Source organism: Ceratotherium simum, chromosome 14, assembly GCF_057802395.1.
Source record: "Ceratotherium simum simum isolate JZ-2026a chromosome 14, ASM5780239v1, whole genome shotgun sequence".
Lineage (NCBI taxonomy): Eukaryota > Metazoa > Chordata > Mammalia > Perissodactyla > Rhinocerotidae > Ceratotherium > Ceratotherium simum.
The window spans coordinates 48,406,366-48,418,754 of NC_141913.1; positions in this window are offsets into that span (position 1 = coordinate 48,406,366).

Genomic DNA, 12,389 nt, shown 5'->3' on the forward strand with positions numbered 1-12,389 from the left:
TCCTAAACATCTCTATTCTGTATTCCTGAAGCTTCTAAAAGCCTCTATAGCTTCTTGAGGTAGTAAATTCCATGGCATTTCTACCCACCATGTAAAGCAGTACTTTCTTGTCATTCCTTAAAATTTACTCTTCTAAGTTTCAAGAGATGCCTCTTAGATTTAATATTCCAGGAACTATGAAACACTGCATTCACCTGACACTTGAACTTCAGTTATAGGATTATATGAACTTGCAGCCTGCATATATTCAGGTCTGACTCTTAATTATTTTGCTTTCAGGAATGACTCTACCATTTACCAGGTATGTGACCTTGGACTAGCTAAGATAATTTCTCTGTGTCTCAGTTCCTTCATCTTTAAATACATTTTAATAGTATCTAACTCAGAGGATTATTACAAAAATTAAGTTATTCAATGTATAGAAAGACTTTAGAATAGTGCCTGATTTCTATGGTAAGCGTTCAATAATTCTTAACTATTATTTTCCTCATATACATAGGACATTTCCAGATTTTAACACACTGAACAGTTAATGGCACCTACTTCTAGGGTGAAGAAATAGAAGAATTGGAAGGGAATATGAGAAGAGTGAACTTGAAATTATATGTATTTCAAATTAATATGGAAATAATAATAATACTATGTTGTATTTATATAGCACTTAGCATTTATCAGGCGCTATTTAAATAGTTTTACACATATTAAATCATTTGGTTCTATAACTCTATAAGGTATACACTGCGTTGTCATCACCATTTTACAAATGAGGAAACCGAGGCAGAAGCAACTTAAATAACTTGCCCAACTTCACTCAGCTAATAACTGGCAGAGCTGAGATTATCCCAGGAGGTCTGCGGATAGATTCTACACCCTTAACTATTATGTAGTATTGTATCTCATAATGGTTGCTGAATAAATGTTAGTTATTATTTTATTAGTTTTATTATAAATGTTGCTGCTTCTGCTGTTATTGACCCTCAATCTTTTAGAAAAATCCAGCTCAGGAGAACAATAGGTGAGAAAATGAAGCAGCATATATCCTTCAACAGCATCGTGAGCCCTAAGAGGGCAGGAAACCAGGTCTTCTTATTCAACAGCATCACTGAAATCAGGAGGATTGGATATGGACAGAAAATCGAACTAAGTTGAGCTCTGATTTTAATTGAGTATATAGTCACACACTCAGTGGCAAAACAATCATAACAATTCTAATTCTAACTTTTCAATAAACTGCTCTGAACCCTCAGGTAAAACTATGGAGAAATAAGAAATAAGATGTGGCTGGGGGAGAAAATGCAAAGAAAATACAGATCAGGGCAGCAGAGTGATTGAATGGGAGACATCAATGAAAAAGCAATGACACTCTTATGAACCCAAAAAGAGGTCTAAACTATTTTAAGATAGTGCATGGAAAAAGTTGGATAAACAAGTGGTATAACGCAGTGGTGACAAACTATGGCCCGTAGGCCAAACATGGCCTGACTCTATTTTTGTACAACCTTGGGAACTAAGGATGATCTTTACTTTTCTGAATGGTTGAAAAAAAGAAAAAGACTATAAGAATATATTTTGTAACACAGGAAAATTATATAAAATTCAAATTTCAGTTTCCATAAATAACATTCTATTGGAACACAGCCAACCCATTTGTTGATGTATTGTCTGCGTCTGCTTTCTCACTCCAACAGCAGAGTCGAGTAGTCCCAACAGACACCATACGGCCCACAAAGTCTAAATGCATCCTATCTGGACCTTTACAGAAAGTTTGTCAACCTCCTGCATAGAGCAGTGGAAAATAATTTCTGCCAAAAAATATTAATTAATATCACGTGGATAAAAATTGCTGCATTTCAACAGATTTCCTCAGGCTCCTTCACCTGTAAAATGAAAGTTAGCATCGGTCACAGTCGTTCTCAAACCAGCCCCTCAGGAACGCCGGGATTGGCTAGGAGCAGTTGTTGAAAGAAAGGAGTCAGCAGGGAAGAACTTTGCCCTTCCTATAATCCCTCTTCCTCAACCAGACCACGACTCTTGTATGTGACATTCTAAAGCACATTTTGAAGAATAGACTGCAGCACCAAAAATAAAAGCCAGATGTGACCACCACTGAAAGGGCATCTCTCATTGTGGGTAGGCCTCGTTCTGACCTCCAGGTTTCCTATCTTGTCCCCATCCCCATGGCAGGAGCAGCTCCGTGGGATTTCACTTGTCAGAGCCTATCCTAGATCAGAACAGGCAGGTTCACGTTCTCTGTTGTAAAGTCTATATGTTCATCTGTGAAAATGTTTAAGCCATTTCATTCAAAGCTTTGGGTTTATATAGTAATGGTAGAACCTGGTCCCTTGAAAATACCAAGAATAAGCCCTTGCATAGCTTACTTTAGGCTTTAAAATTTCTAAATGCATCAATAAGAGGCAGTGGATAGTTTCTTGGGTAGAAGGAAAGAGAAGGAGAAAGGACTAATAAACTGAATTTGCCCCTGAATTTCAATCCCTTTATCCAAGAATAAGATGCTACCTTAAAAGTGAAAGATTCCATTGACCAAGTTGCTTGGGAGAGAGAAACGTATGTGTGATATGGAACAACCATTTATCCCTCCCTTTTTTTTACATTATGTTGATCTGATAGTACCATCAGGTGACGACTGGTTGTTTGCTTTAAAGCTGTGATGATAACCTTTCACAAATTCCTTGTTTCTGGAGGATGTTAAAGAATGGAGCATCTTCTGGCTCTTTATAGGTGCATATCCTTTTACTTAATAACAAAAGGTTTTGAGATACATTTTTTTCCCTCTTAGTGATTTTGCATTTAAGAACTCTATCTATGTTATTTTTACAGTTTGATTTCCACTTAGAGATGGCAAAAACGCAACTTGATGGTTCAAAGAGAAATTCTTAACATGGCTTATAAAAAATGTATAGGACTTCTTCAACATCAAATAACTGTTCGAATCCTGCAGCTTGGTAGGCTAAGTGTAAATGAAATGGAAATACACTCAAACATACTTGAATTTAAAAATTAAAAGGGAAAAAGACTCCAGGCAAAACGTATCATGATCTTGCAAAGCCCAACTCATTTAGAAAGTTATTAGAAACATTTTGCTAAACACACCACAACTAGGACTTCTTGTCCCTTTCGAATTGTTCAGTGGGGAAAAACATGTCTGAATGTGGAGATAACACACAATATTCTTGATGCCGTGGTTTCAAATTGAAATAGTCTGCTATGCTTCCTTTCGGATGCTCCCATGTGCTCTTGCTCTGAGCTGTTGAACACTGGCCACGGCAGAAGCAGCTGCATTGCACTGGGGTGTGAAATTATCCTTAAGCATATTTGGTGGAGGAGTTAAGTTTATTCATTGTCATCACAGAAGTAATTGCACGGACAGCGTAGCAACTGAACAGGCCTGGTGTTATTTGGACAAAATAAGAATTGTGTCTGTCTTTGTAAATATATATTCTGCAATAGTATTTACAATGAAGTTTTTCATTATAAATTTTTATCAAAGGTGTAGCGCACTAAGAGAATTTACAGTATACTTTCAATTTTACCTTCTCGCTTACCCCACCCCTTATTTCTGAAAATTGACCTGGGTGCTCCCATCTCGCAGGGCTATCGGGAGATGTCTCTTTCAAGCACTCGTCAGAGAAAGGCATTACAGTCATTAGAATCATGGCATCATTTAAAAGCAAATGGAAGTCAGTTGCACAGATTTTAACAAACGGTTATGAAACTGCTGCCATCATAATTCCACCAAGAGGCAGAGTTCAGTGAGTGGTCCACTGACGATGCGAGTGAAGGGTTGACCTGGAGTTCAATATGGAAGCTAGAACAATGGATTAGCCCCTTGAATGAAAATTTTTGTTATCTACAGAGCAAGAATAACTACAGAGAAGTGAACTGATTCCACTTAGAGAGTTGGAAAAGCCTTTTTTCCCCTTAGTGAGTTTCCTATTGGATAGCATGCTTGAAAAGCATGAGGAGGAGGAAGCCAAGACTGAGAGAAAGGCACCTTCATCCTGACCCAGTTTCAATATCCTGGCTTTCTTTTCTCACCTATGATAATTATAACTGCCCTGGCCCTCTTGATTGTGAAGTGTTTAACCTGCTTTTACTTTGTGTTACATTTTTCTCGTGACACCTTTATTCAAATATATGTAAATATATGTAAAGTGACTATCCCAAAGCTCAGTGCAGTGGCTCTATGCGCCCAACCCCCCATACCCCACAAGAGCCCAAGTTAGAAACATTATTAGTCCCATTTTGGAGGAAAGAAACCCTGCAAGGTTAAGCAATTTGCTTAAGTGGTCTGACCGGTGTTGCAACTAGGTCTGACCTCAAAGTCTGTACACGTTCTTCTAAAACAGTCTGTTACACAGACTCTGATGATACATTGAGGGGCTTCAGAGTTCTCTACAATATCTAAAAATTTTCCATTATAAAAAAGTGGTGGAAAATTTGCATTCTGCCAGCACATCTGATAAATTTATGTATGTTTGAATTTTGATGATTATCTTAAAACTTAATTTGAGCATATTGGCACATTTGTGTATCACCTGGATGAAAAAGTTAAAATAAATCATTGCCACTGTTTTAGGGTCCACACCCATATTCTAATCTTCCTCTTTTAGAGCTCATTCTCTGTAAAGTAGCCGGATTTAAAAAAAAAAAAATCGTCCCCTAAATAAAATCCTCCAATGGTTTCCCACTGCCATTCAAAGAAAATCCAAACTTCTTACCACACTTTATGTGACTCCACATGACCAACCCTCATCCCTTATCCCAGCCTGGCCTTTTACTTCTTCCACCCCCCACCCTGCCTCCAACAGTCAGCTCCTGGTGGGCAGCTTCCTCCTCTGGATTTTTTTTCTCCCGTACTTATAACAGTGCCTCAAACAAACAAACAAAAAAAGAACAGATGCTCACAAAACAAATACTTTTGGATGAATGGATACTTACATTGGCACTAGATAATACTATTCTAATTGTTGAGAGCTTACAGAAAGAAAAAAACAAACAAACGAAAAAACCCAGGCAGATGTAATAAGTAAATGATGTAATACATCAAGGAAAGGCCGAATCATGGCATGTTACACTGGCTGAATGAACATTTCTCAGGAGTTTAAATTTTAAAAAGTGGAAAATGTCGGTCTTTCCACACATTCACAATGGTATGACATGATGAAGAAAGATCCCGCCGTAGTCACAATGCAAATATTGATTTAATTTCCTCAAAATACCATCATCAGTCACAGTAAGTTAAAGTTGCTAATTTGAACTTGTTTTTATACTTTTGAGTTCAACTTGAATTCAAATGATATTAAAATATAATTTTATACTATTATATACACTTATGCTTATTTATATGTTATTATGTAATTATTTATGTATTTATATATTGTAATATTTATATATAAATTATAATTTATTTATAAATTATAGATTTATGAGCTACATAAGCATAATGAACATCCACTCAGTTTTTTATAACATAGACTAGCATTATAATATAAATAACTTAAATGGATCCATACATTTCTCAAGTCTGGGATGTATTGCTTTATTCCACCATGTCTCCCACTTCACTTCTCTAAAATATCCTTTGAAATTAACTAGTTTTTAATTACATATTAAATATGAATTATGATTAAAACACATCATATAAATTGTTGAGAGGAAGGACTATTGCATGTCTTAAAGAGTTAAGCTTATCATCCTATAAGTAATTTATGATAAACATCCCAGGAGGGAGAAACTTTGCACAATGGATTAAATCAGTGGTTCTCAATGTATGGACATAGGACTAGCAGCATCAGCATCTCCTAGGAACTTGCCAGAAATGCACATTCTCCTGCTCCATCCCAGACCTACTGCACGAGAAGATCCAAGGGTGGGACCCAGCTAGCTGTGTCCTAACAAGCCTCCCACCCGTAGGTGATTCTAATGCCCCGGATCTTGTAATCACCGGAGGAGATGATGACTCAGATAATATTAAGAATTTAGCTATACAATATTTACAGAAATAGCTTCCCCCGAAAAAGGCTTACTTTACAATGGGTTTTTTATTTTAATTTAAACAATGAGTTTCCCTTTGATGTGCATCCAATCTTTCTAGCTTTCTTTCTTTCTTTCTTCTTCTTTTCTTTAGGCTACAAAGGTCAATGCCACTCAAACAGCCAAAATACCATTTGGATAAACAGGCTGTGTTTACAAGACTCCAAATCAAGCAGGAAACTTAATCATCTAATTCAATTAAACATGAAAGTGAAAAATGAAGCCACTCATTCCACCTGTTTGCCTCTGCCCGTAGTGTAAGGAGAGAGTAAGCCTCACACATAATTTCCTGTCGGGTAGTCACACTCTGCAAAGCCATCTCCAAATGAGGTCTGGGAAGGTCCCAGAAGCTATTGTGTGGTTTAGGAATCTGCATTTGAGTCTCATACTCTAGCCACCACACTGCCATCGTTTTTACTGGTTATGCCCTCTAGAACTCCAAAGTCTGTGATTCTCCTAGAATAGGCATCTTTAAAGACAGGAAACTTCCAAAGGGCATGAGTTGCATTAAACTTGCAAATTCATTTATCTTGAATTAGTCTGTGGGAGAAATGGAAATGCAGTTTCCTCAAGAAAGATCAGAAAAAGGCCAATTATCCCTCTTAAAATTACCATTTAAAATAATAAATTTTTTTCCCACAAACAAATTTCCTCATTGGCCCCTGAGCGTGTTCCTGTATTGTTTAAAACAACAACGGAGAGTCTCTTCTCCAAAGAAAGACACCACGTGACCCAACAAGCACTCCAGGAGAACAAAACAACCCGGTCGTTCATCTCAGAGGCTGGGTCCTTCAGCAGCAGGGGGCTTGGCACCGAGGAACGCTCTTCACACTAGGTCTCCCGACAAAATTATCAGCTGGGAGAGAAAAGTGGCTCCTGTTGTGCCCAGAGTCACAACACAGCTAGGAATCCAAAGCAGCCTCTCCAAGGAAGCTGCTTTTGTCGAGAAGTCATTACAGAAGGGAGGGGGGGAGTTGAAGAGAAGAAAGGAAAATTAGATCTGAAAGAAAATGAGAGATACCCTCCTATTGTGTGATATGTGTCCTTTTGCTTGGCTGTAACCTGTGTAACTGTAGAAAGGCTCTGTGTCCTCTAATTCCAAGGAGAGTTTATGAATACGAATACTAGAAAGCAGCCCTCTGACCAATCCTTCCTGAGCTGGCAGCAGTTCGAAGAATCGGTGCTTATTTATTGAAACTGTGGTTAATGTGTTTATCTGTGCTAGGATCACTCTTTCCTTTCTCCATCTCTAGGACAAGTTATCCAAGAACCATAAATTCATTTCAGGATTCATAAATTCAAAACCTATTATAAGTTCAAAAGGTTTTCTTTGAACCAAAATCTATAAGAGGTTCGATAATGGTAGAAAACCTATATTCTTTTCTAAGGAAAAAAGTTATAATAAACAAGATAATTGCTGTCTGTATTTGTAGGGGGTGAGATACAGTTCAAGGCTACCAAATGAGAAATAAAAGCAAAAAAAGTCAACCATGTCTTAAAGAGCCAAAAAATTCAACACACATTTTCAAGGGAAAAAAATATCCGAAATTTCTTCTTTTTTATGGTTTATATGTAAACGCAGGAAAGAAGGTTTTCTTGAGTCCTAAAAAGCTGAAAACCTGTTTTTGGTAATTATTTTAAAGTGATCCATTCAGAGTCATCCTCGACAAGTAAAAGTAGCATCACTCACAGCATGACTCACAGGAAAGAGCATAGGTTTGGGGGCCAGGCAGTTCAGAATTCAAATCGAAGCTCTAATAATTTCCTTGCTGTATATGTTTGGGTAAGCAACAATGTATCTCAAGCTCTGTCTGAGTGACTCAACTGACATTTATTTATTTAGTGCTTACTGTGTGCCATTTCTAGGTTCTTGGCCAACAGAAAGGAACAGCAAGGAGGCCGGTGCAGCTGGAGGTAAATGAGTGAGCGGAGAGGAGGTCAGAGAGCTAAGGCAGGGCCAGGCTGTGTAGTACACTGAGGCCATAATAATCTTCAGCAGCTTTTTATCCTTTCTAAGAGAAGAGCCCTTGGAGGGATTCCATCAGAGGAGGCACATGCTTTGTTGTATGTTTCAGCAGAACTGCTCTGCAGAGGGGCAGGGAAACCAGGTAGGAGGCTGTTGGCAATAATCTGGGTGAGGGATAACATTGTCATGAACTAGGGTGAGCAGTCATTGGAGGTACTTTGAAGGTAGAGCCAGTATATTTGCTTATGGATTCAATAATGGATGAGAGAGAAAAAGAGAAGACAAAGGAAACTGCAAGATTTTTGGCCTGAGCAAGTGCAAAAATAAAGTAGTCATTAACTGAGTCTGTGGGAGGAGCAGGTTAGGGTCAGGGAAAGGTGAAATATCTAGAGCCCAGCTTTGACAGATTAGATTTAAGATGGCTGTTAGGTATCTGAGTGGATATGGTATCTAAAGACGTAGAAAACAGATGTCCAAGGACTAAGTCTAGAGAGACTCCATCATCAGAGATGAGAAAGCTAAGGAGAAATAGCAAGAAAAAAAGAGAGAGAGAATGAACAGCTGAAAAATATGAGAAAAATTAGGAAAGTGGTTTTTTTGGAAGGCAGGTGAAGGAAGTGTTCCAAGAAGAGTAATGCACTGTGTTAAATGCTTCTAAGGTCAAGTCAGATGGATACTGAGATTCAACCATTGGATTTAGCAATGTGAAGACCACCCAAAAATAATCTTCAAAGGTCAACCCTTAATAAGAGTGGTTTTAAGGAAATAGTAGAATGATGGCCTCATTGAATGGTTTCAAGAGAGAAGGAGAAGAGAGAAACTGGAGTCAGCTGGCGTAGAAATCCTATTCAATGAGTTTTGTCATAAAAGAAAAGAGTGAAATGGGGTAAGTAGCAAGAGAGAAAAACGGGGTTGAGGGAGAACTAAATTTTTTTTTTAAGGTTGGAGAAATATCAGTATGTTTGTAGGCTGACGGAAATTGTTCAATAAACGGGGAAAAATTACTGATGCAGGAGAGAGAAATGAGAATTGCTGGAGGGATATCTCTGAGTAGCTAAAAGAGGATGGTATTTAGTGCACAAGAGGAAGGGGAAGCCTTAGCTGGGGACATGACCGCTTACTCTCATGAGATTGGCAGAGAAAGTAGAGTGTATAAACATTGTTACAGAGTGAAAATGGGAGGAGAGTGGGGAAGATGTGACATAGTCATCTAGCAGAGTGAAAGAATGAAGAAAGTAGGGAAATACAGCATGACTGCCAGACAGCATTCAGGGCACGCTGAGGTTTGTTAGTTATGAACATTGTGTGTCTGTTCTCCAGCAATGTTTGACTGCTCATGTGCTGGGGGCAGAGCAGGGGAAGAGTTAGGGTGAGCCAAGGGAGTTAGCCAAGCAGGTACAACAAGGTGAGGGTAGGCAAGGGAGATGAGAGTGTATGTGAGAGAGTGATTACAATGATTGAGCATAGAATTTAAGCTGGGTAAAGAAGGAACTGAAGACATGAGGTGGATGAAGGATTGTGAAAAGGATCAATGGACTGAAGATAGGAGTAGATGCATTAAGGAAGGATAATGTATAGACATGAGATTAAACTTGGGTGTTTTAGGGAGAACACATGGTCTGGGAATGGCAGTGGGAATCAAAGAGGACACCCACCTCATCTTCAGATCCAGTGGTGCATGGTCTGTGGGAGAGAAAACAGCTACCCCTTGAGAGGGCTTCACGGTAAAGCATCAGGGAAGAGCCAGGTTTTATTAAAACAAGGTGAAGGAAAAAAAAAAATCACAGCAGAAATTATGGATACAGGGGATTTTCAGAGGACAAATGTGGAAGGGGTTCAGAAGGTAGAGATAGATGGGAGATGGGGTCAGGGAAGCTGGTGCTTAGAGTTATGTGGATATTGGATACCAGGGGTGAGACATGACCTCAGGGACCTGGACCTCAGTGAATGTGAACCAGCCAAGATGAAATTAGTCCACGCGGCCCCCAGCCCTCCCGTCTGTCTGTTGAAGATGTACTGTGAAACATGGGAGGGAGAGGAGCATTGCCAGGTGCAGGACAAGTTATGGGGCCTGCCTGATTCCAGAGAGGTGATTTAACCCCTACTGGGCATTTGATATGCTAATTGCAAACCTAGTTCTAGTTACTGTCTGCACTTGAAAGTAATAAAACACCATTTATTAAAACAATCCTAAAAATTCAATTTTCCTATGTGAACTATCATTATCTAAACTAACTTTGGTTCCAATTAGTGTTGATGTACCTCTTTTATAAAAAGAATATTACATCTACTACATAATATTTTATCCCTATCTCTTGCATTGTATGAATTTATTCTTTTCATAGAACTGTCAACATTATCTACTTGATTGAGTATCAGCAATTTACTAAAGCGAGACGTAGGTGATATTCAGGAAAATGGTTCATCCCACATTGGCCAAAAGGATGCAGTTTCCTTTGGCTTCTTCACATCTCAATCTTGATGCTCCTTTCTCACTCACTTCCTGGCTCCCTGACATCCCGTGTGCATGCCTCGCCTGCCCTTTGCTGTCTATTCCTGTAGTTTCCTCCTTTCTGCCTGCTGAGTCCCTCAAACTCTCTTGCTCCTCAGTAGAATAATCTCTGTTAGGCGTTAGGAGAAATTAAATCACAGTAGAGTAATTAGCTCCAAGCAACGATTGATTCAAAGGTAAAAATCAGTACTTTCATGAAAAGAGAGAAGCTCTTGTTAACTCAAATACACTTTTACTAGAACAAAGTATGTATGTCTTAATTTGAGGAGGCTGTGAGGAAGGGCTACTTACTAGTGGCCTTCATCTCCTCTTAACTAGAACTATTCCTGTTTTCATTACCCACCCTCACGTGTCCATCACAGCGTACACATCACACATACCGAAAATCAATGTGTGGTGTGTCATGACATGCCAACACACGCTCCAAATCAGGAGTTATGAGATGCCATTCCATTTCTAAAATCTGGACTAGAACAGCCATCCACTGTTAGTCTTTCTTTTTCAAGTCTTTTTATTAGTGGGACGAATACTTTTTTTTCTTTTTTTAAAGAAAGTGCCATCAAACACTTGGCCGTATTAATCTCCCATCTGTAAAACACACTTTACTTGGATTATCAGCAGAGTATGCGCCCTCTCTGAATTTGTTTTCTGGGGAATGGGAATTTATTCAAGTAAATTAATTTGCAAATAGATACAGCTATTGCTGGATGAATGGATTTTCTCTTGGCACTTTGAGGTGTAGCTCTATGGGTATCTGGGCTATTGGCACTCATTGAAGTTCTTAGATTGTCTGCCAGATCCATTCCTGTAATGCTGCAAGAAAATATATGTGACAATTTTGCAGCTCAGAACACAACTTGGCCATCTAGCTTCCAGCTCGATGCAAGACAAGTATACTATTTGTGTATTTAAATGGATTCTGTAAACTCGTTTATCAGAGTCATAGATGTAACCATTCAATTTCTTTTCTTTTTTTGACTTCTTAATATGATACTTTCACCATTTCCATCCCTTGCTTTAAATATTCTGAGGGTTTTACCAAATGAAAACAAAACCTCTTGAGGTTCAGCAATAAGCAACAAGCCACTTAGAGCTGGCCAATTCTGAAAATTCTTTAAACTAGAGCGATTCAGAAAATGCTTTGCTATCATATCCTATTGCTCTGACCACAGCAAAACAAAACATCAGTAGATAGGCTTCCCCCAAGCAAGCGATGTGTTTAAATGAATGGTTAGATAGGGCCTTGATCTATCAGTTAAAAGAAACAAAAGGATATAAGGCTTAATGGCAGTAATTTGCTTTGGTATTTTTGTTTATTTTTAATTGTAACAAAAATAAAATTCAACCAAAGGGAACACTGAGGTAATGCTAACAAATGCGTATTCATCAATCTGTAGAGAGAACTTTGTGGTAGAAAATGTGATGTCCCAGAAAGCCTTCCACTATGAAGGTGTAAAAATTCTCTTTCACAAAATTTTCTATTCAGTCAATGATACTGTGATTCTTTGAGCATCCCTTCTAGCACACTCAGATATGGGATAGCATCGATCATGGTTAATCCAGGTAAAGATGTAACAATAAAGACCCAGCTAGAACAGTCCTCCATTTACACAGTGAAGGCTGAACGTAAGGAGTATGGTGCCTGTTTCCTGAAACTGATTTTATAAGCATCCCTTTTTTGTATTTGGCCTTGGTCCTTAACCATTCTGGGTCTCAATGTCACCATCTGTAAAAGGATGAGATTAGAAACAAATGAACTTGATATTCTAATTTTATGGTTCAGAGCTCCTCTCCAATACTTGATTTTGATTTTAACCCCTTGTGAGATGTCCTCTTAAAAACCCTGAGTTAAAATTT